The sequence below is a fragment of the Echinops telfairi genome, unplaced genomic scaffold (genome assembly GCF_000313985.2).
Source record: "Echinops telfairi isolate 266 unplaced genomic scaffold, ASM31398v2 ScPeMD7_1;HRSCAF=3_0, whole genome shotgun sequence".
In the NCBI taxonomy this organism is placed as follows: Eukaryota; Metazoa; Chordata; class Mammalia; order Afrosoricida; family Tenrecidae; genus Echinops; species Echinops telfairi.
In genome coordinates this window covers 92,950,233-92,956,697 of record NW_022103896.1, presented here as the reverse complement: position 1 = coordinate 92,956,697, position 6,465 = coordinate 92,950,233, and the positions used below count along the sequence as shown (strand labels likewise).

The window sequence follows — 6,465 nt, the reverse complement described above, 5'->3', positions numbered from 1 at the left end:
TCTGCATTCTCAGAAACAAGAAGTCAAGTGAGTAAGGTGTGTGAGGCAAGAGAGGCATTTTGTTTTTGCCCAAAACTGGCACACTGTATGAGCAGGTGCATTGTCATGGTGGCAAAACCAGTCCCCGTTTTGCCACAAATCAAGCCTTTGTTTTTTGCACACTATTTATTACACAATCTTTTCAGAACGTCTCAATTTTCAGAACCTCTCAAAGCATAATTAACAGTCTGACCTGGTGGAATGAACTCCAAATGCACTATAATTGACATTTTCCATCATTCAGGAAGTTGACAGATGTCCAGAATGAGATTTGTCATCAATCGATGTTGGGAGCTGCTCTGAAAGCAGAGGTCTGTTCGTTCAAATGTGGACGTGCAGACACAGCTCTGTCACGGTCAGATTGTCTCTCTCACGGTCAGATTGACTTTTGTGCTTTAATGTTATTGAAAACTTCAGGTGCTTAGCCTTGGGAAAAATATTTGCCAGACAAACAAGAACAAGGATGGGGGCGCTATTTTGAGCAATAGTACATTCCTGCTTAACAGTGTATAGAAGCTTGCTGGAAAATAAACTCAGGGCTGCAGTCTTGAATTGCAGTCCTCCTGACCCCAGCTTTTTTGTGTCTGTCTCTTCTCAGTCCTCACCCCTTTAATTGAGTCCCCGTTCCTCTGCTGGCCGGCTCCGGCAAATCGACATTCCACCTTTTTTGAAATGAGAAAGCCACGCCCACACTTGAGTTCTTCCAGTAGTGCTCTCTTTGTAAGCTGTGTTCAACAGCACAACAGTTTTTGCAGCATTTTTCCTGAGGAGGAAACAAAATTTCACAGCTGCATGCTGTTCTTTTAAATCGGCTATCACAAAAAACGACGAGGTTCGAGCAAAACTGCTTTTATGAAAAAATTCATTGTGACTGAGAGAACCTTCCCAGACGATGCCACTGGGTGCACTAACTCAGAATAAGTTGCTCCATGCTTGCCTAGTGGAAAAAAATGTGTATTATGAAAGCTTTACTCCACCCAGCGCAATTCAGTATTTTTTTTTTTTTGGTTGGGGGGAGGAGGTATGTACCTCCTCATACATTTAGGGAGTGCTGAAACTGTCTACTTCCCACTTAGGTTTAAGTGATTAAAGCACTTTTCTTTCTCTTCACTCCATGTGGCTGCATTGGCTTTGCATAGCAAGAGGCATGACTTCGCATTATGGCAGCACTGTCACAGGGAGAATTAGTGAATTTTAGAAATTACACCTCAGCAAAGCTGGGCGTTGGAGTTTTGTTTGTTTTATTTTTTAAAGGTAATTGAGGCAAAGACAGTGCATTAAGATTTTATCAGTCTTGGTTACCAACTCAAGCTAAGTCCACTGTGATTTCTTTTCATCCTCATTATTCAAAATAGATTCTCAATTTGTTTGCTGAGTCTATGAATGTTTTATAGGCAGTTAAACACTGTGTCAACTAAATATATTCAGCGACCTGCAGTGGGTTTCCAAGACTATAACTGTTTACCAGAGTAGAAAGCCGTCTTTCCCCCATGGAGCTGCTGGTGGTTTTGAAATACTCACCATGCCACTGTACCACCAGGGCTCTGAGTGCTTAATCACCAGGGTCTCAAACACTTTGGTAGGAAGTATTTTAAAATAAAATGTATTGGCTCAAGCTATGGGCTAAGTGGGAACCCTGGGGGCATAGTGGACAAGAAATTGATCAGCTAACTGCAAGGTCAGCAGTTTGAAACCACCAGGCACTCCATGGAGAGAGATCAGGCTTTTTATTCCTGAAGATTTAGTCTCAGAAAGCCCAAAGGGTAGTTCTACTCTGTCTTATAGGGCCATTGTGAACTGTCATCAATTAATTGACAGTTTGGGGTTTTGTTTTTAAAAACAATAAGCACACTATAAGACAGCACAGCATTCTCCTGGCACCTAGTGGCTTAATTGCAAATGGCAGCCATGGGTCTGAGAAATTTGGACTAAATGTCTGTGATCCCAGACTGTGTGGTCCTGGATTTTATTGTTTGTTCATATGTTCAAGAGCCTCCTATGATTGCTGACAATGGCCACAATGTCCAAATATATATTAAAAAAAAACCTCTTTCTCAGGGTCTTGAATCCCCTTCCTTTCATTTTGCACATTGATATTTTTGAACCCTAAGGCTACCCCCCTAACACACACAGACACACACACATACACTTATCCCTTAGGCACCCACAGTGTCTGTTGCGTGCTTTCTGCCATCAACCAGCAGTATCCCCCAATTTCAGTGAAGTGCTGAGAAGAAAGTCTGCTGATCACACATAAGCAGGTGTAACTACTGGCTTCAGATGAACTGTGCAGTTAATACAACCCAACATTTTCATGGTGATTACCATATCTAATGAAATGCCCTTATTTATGTTGTTTGCCTATTTCCATTGTGAAACTATCCACACCATGACCAATTTCAAGCTCCCAACGGCGGTCTAGTTGCAAAGTTGTGACATATATTTTCAGTTGGCTCTAGCTAGCTGTTGGACACCTTCTCTTGTTTACTCTTGCTGCCAGCTCACAAACTTACTTGAGATCAGTAAAATTTGAATGTTGCTCATCTGCCTACTACCTTCAATTGTTAAAATAATAATGACTGACAACTAAGAAAATGACTATCCATTTCTCCTATTATATTTAATAGTAGTTGTGTTACGCTGGTGTGTTAGTCTGGGTACAAATCCAGAGAAACAAATCCACAGAAACTTATGTATAAGAGAGAGTTTTATATAAAGGGTAAGTGCACATCAAGAAAACATCCCAACACAGTGCTGCCCAAGCCCACAAGTCCACCATTAACCCATATGTCCAACACCAATCCACACAGTCCTCCTCCATCTCACAAAACAGACACAATGATGCCGACTGCAGGAGGAAAGCCGAGTCAGTGAATGTATAAGCATCTCAGCGCTGATAGGAGCCTCCACATGGGTGCTCCAGCACCCAGGGCTGCATCAGGGTAGGTCCATGTGGCTTCTCCTCAGGGGTATCTTGCAGGAAGTGAGCCTTGTAAGCTAAAGCAGGGAACTGGCTAAGGCACCTGCACCCTGGTCCAGCCATCAGAAAGCAAGAGACCTGAGAACTGGAAAGGCAAGGCTCACCGAGCCATTTATCCCTCCGCCCTTCAATTAACCCCACACGTGTTTATTGGCCAGGTTGGCACAATAATCTAATTACCTCAGCTGGGTTGCCTGGAAGAGAAAATCCAGTGAAACTCATCTATGTATAAGAAAGAGCTTTATATAAAAAAATAATTATATATCAGAAGGCATCCAACTCAGTCCAACTCAAGTCCATAAGTTCAATGCTAGCCCTTAAGTCCCTCTTCAGGTTTACGTAGCTGCAAGTCAATAACCCAGGAAGCAGGAAGAGCACAGACCAATGGGTACAGTGTGGTGTGGATCCAAAGTTGGTGGAAATACAACAGGGCAGTGATAGCTCCAACTTGGGTACTCACTGCCATCAAGTCAATTCCAACTCATATAAGCCCTATAGGACTCATAGTGACCCTGAGGGAGGCTTGGTGACATAGTGGGTGACCCATGGGCCTGCTAACTTCAAGGGCAGCAGTTGGAAACCAGCAGCCACCCTATGGGAGAAAGCTGAGAATTTTTATTCTTGCAAGGATTTAGTCTCAGAACTCCACAGAGGCAGTTCTATTCTGTCATCTAGAGTCACTTTGAACTATGGCATACTACTGATGAAGACATACTTGATACAACCACCTCCAGCTATTGTCTCTCAGGTACTAGTACTCTGGGAACATTAGCTGCTTTGAATATAATAGTGTACGTCAACGTTTAGGCTTCAGTAATTTTTTTTTTTAATTTCTCTACGTAGTATTGTTTGTTGCTGGGAGTATACAGCGCCCTCTGAGCCCTGGGACTAGGAGAGCCTCAACTTGCTCATTGCACATCAGTTGAATTGGGGAGATTTGAGTCTGTGGTGAACTGGCTGTCAGCGTCTGGCTGGACCTTGTGGAGTTTGCATTGTGGTGGGGTTAATTGGGTGTATCAGGAGGATACTACCATTTGGCGTGGAAGAGAATCAAGAGGGCATGTATTAGGGGAGATGGTCAGCTCAATAGTGGGTAAACATTTCCTCTTGGGTCCAAGATTCAAAGTAGTAACACTTGCCTTCCCATAGGCCTGTGCTCAAGTAGTAATTGAGCTCAAAACATACAGTTCCCACAACAGGAGATGGTTTTGATGAATACCCTAATTAGTCGCTTCTCTCCTCTCAACCCTCTGGTTTGATAAACAATTGCTAGGTACCCACTGGCAACTTGGGAACCAGCCTCAAGACCAGGACTTTAATGGAGACCATACTTAATCGTTTGCTGACTTCAGCCCCTATTGGGGCGAGGCTGGTGCAGAATCATCTGGCTTCCCTTGACTTCCCAGGTTCTGCATCAGGTGTGTGAGGATAACTTTGCATCAGGGTCAAACACAAAAACCAAATGAATAATTATATCATGTCTCAGAGGCAACAGCCTATCTCTGCACAGAAACAGGAGAAAATAGCACAAGTAACTACACCACACATAGATGTGGAGCCAGAGGAGCTCCTGAAAAGAGGAGAGGCCAACTAATCCTCCTAAGATTGAGATTACAGCCATGGTCTCCAGTTACTTTAAGTAACCAGATGAAGAATTCGGTAGAGATAGACAGCAGACAGGTGTCATGATTCAAGAACTTGGATTCAAGAACATGTTGATGAACTGAATGAAAATTTAGAAACAATACAACTTCAAACAGAAGTACAAAAGGCAAACACCAAAATAGTAGAACTTGACAACACTGTGAAAGAACGGAACAACAAGATACAAATATTGGCATCAAGAATCAGTGATCTTGAAGATTAATCTCTCCAGAACAAAATACAAGAGGACCAGGTTATAAAGACAACTAAAATATCCTGAAGGTAATCTAAAAATTCTATGGGACACCAAAAGGAACAATATATGCCTGATAAATTAAAATTAAATTAAAATTAAAAAAACAAAATAAACAAGATGAAACCCAGATAAGCAAGACAAACAATAAGATAAGAAAGAGAAAAAAGAGAGAGAGAGAGAAGAGTAATAAGAAGACAACCCAATGCAAGAGGAACACAGCACCAACCATCATCATGAAAACTAAAACCAGTAGCACCATAAAGAAACATATAACAAAAAGACATCAACAAAAACACATTTATCAATAATAACTGAATGTAAACACATGGACTTCACTAGTTAAAAGACAGAGACTAATAGAATGGATTTTGAAAAAGAAAGGAAGGTTTAATATGCTGCTTACAAGTAAAGCACCTGTGGGAAAGCACCACTGAGGGAAATAGGACTAGGACTTATTCCCTAACTTATAACAGAGGGAATCTGGAAAGCTAGTATTCCACGGTAGGAAAGCCACCACTTTGATAAGTCAGAGAAAAAGTCCAAGTACTTTATCCTGCTTTAAATATCACTCCCACAGATTCTCCCCTCACAGCTATGCTGCCTTAAAGTGAGCACATGGTTGAGTCTATCTCGCTATAGAAGTAGTTATCTCCTCTTGCTGTGGCACCCATCGCCCCCTCATACCTTTCTCCAAGGCAGATATTAGGTTTTCTCACCTGTGAGCTCAGGGACTTTACTCTGGTTACCACCCATGTGACGTATGTAACTACTGAATATGCATGTCTTATGACTACCTATAAATATCCCAAGATAGTAAAGACGCTCCATCTCCTCTCTCTTCTCCCACCTCCACGTGGACCACCAAGAGGGGCTGAGGTGAGCATACGACCATAAAATGTGTCTGACTCCTTTATTTTACTCTCTCTCCTATCTTCTATGATTTTACTATAACCTTTACATATTATCGCTGCACAGTGTGCCTATGGACCCTCCGGTTGTTAGAGGCTGGTTTCCTCTGACAAGCACCTTAGGTATAAAGAGAGCATAGACTAAAAATCAAAGAACAGAAAGATATATATCAAGCTAATGGTAGTTAAAAGAAAGCTGGAGTAGCCATATTAATCTCAGACAAAATATACATCAAAGTTAATGACACAATGAGAGAAATAGGACGGTCACCATGTAATTATGAAAGCTTTAATTGAACAGGAAACCATAACCACAACCAATATATGTGCACCAATGCAAGACCACCCCAAAACATTTATCACATTCTTATAGAAATAAAGACACAAAACGTCATAATATAATACCACGAGACTTCAATACATCACTCTCAGCTAAAGATCAATCAACTAGAAAGAAAATTAACAAAGTTACAAAGAACACATTCAAGCAACAGAATCTCATAGCTACATATAGAACACTTCACCCAACAAAAATTTATTTCACTTTAAAAAAAATCATTTTATTAGGGGCTCATACAACTCTTATCACAATCCATACATACATCAATTGTGTAAAGCACATTTGTACATTCATTGCC

At 41.3% G+C, this 6,465-nt stretch overlaps 1 protein-coding gene across 1 annotated transcript in view; it reads left to right on the top strand.

The window, feature by feature from the left end:
- The window catches only part of MFSD14B (major facilitator superfamily domain containing 14B), an 87,942-nt gene that overhangs the window by 1,071 nt on the left and 80,406 nt on the right, over positions 1-6,465 (top strand). The gene's annotated exons all lie outside the window — the stretch shown is intronic.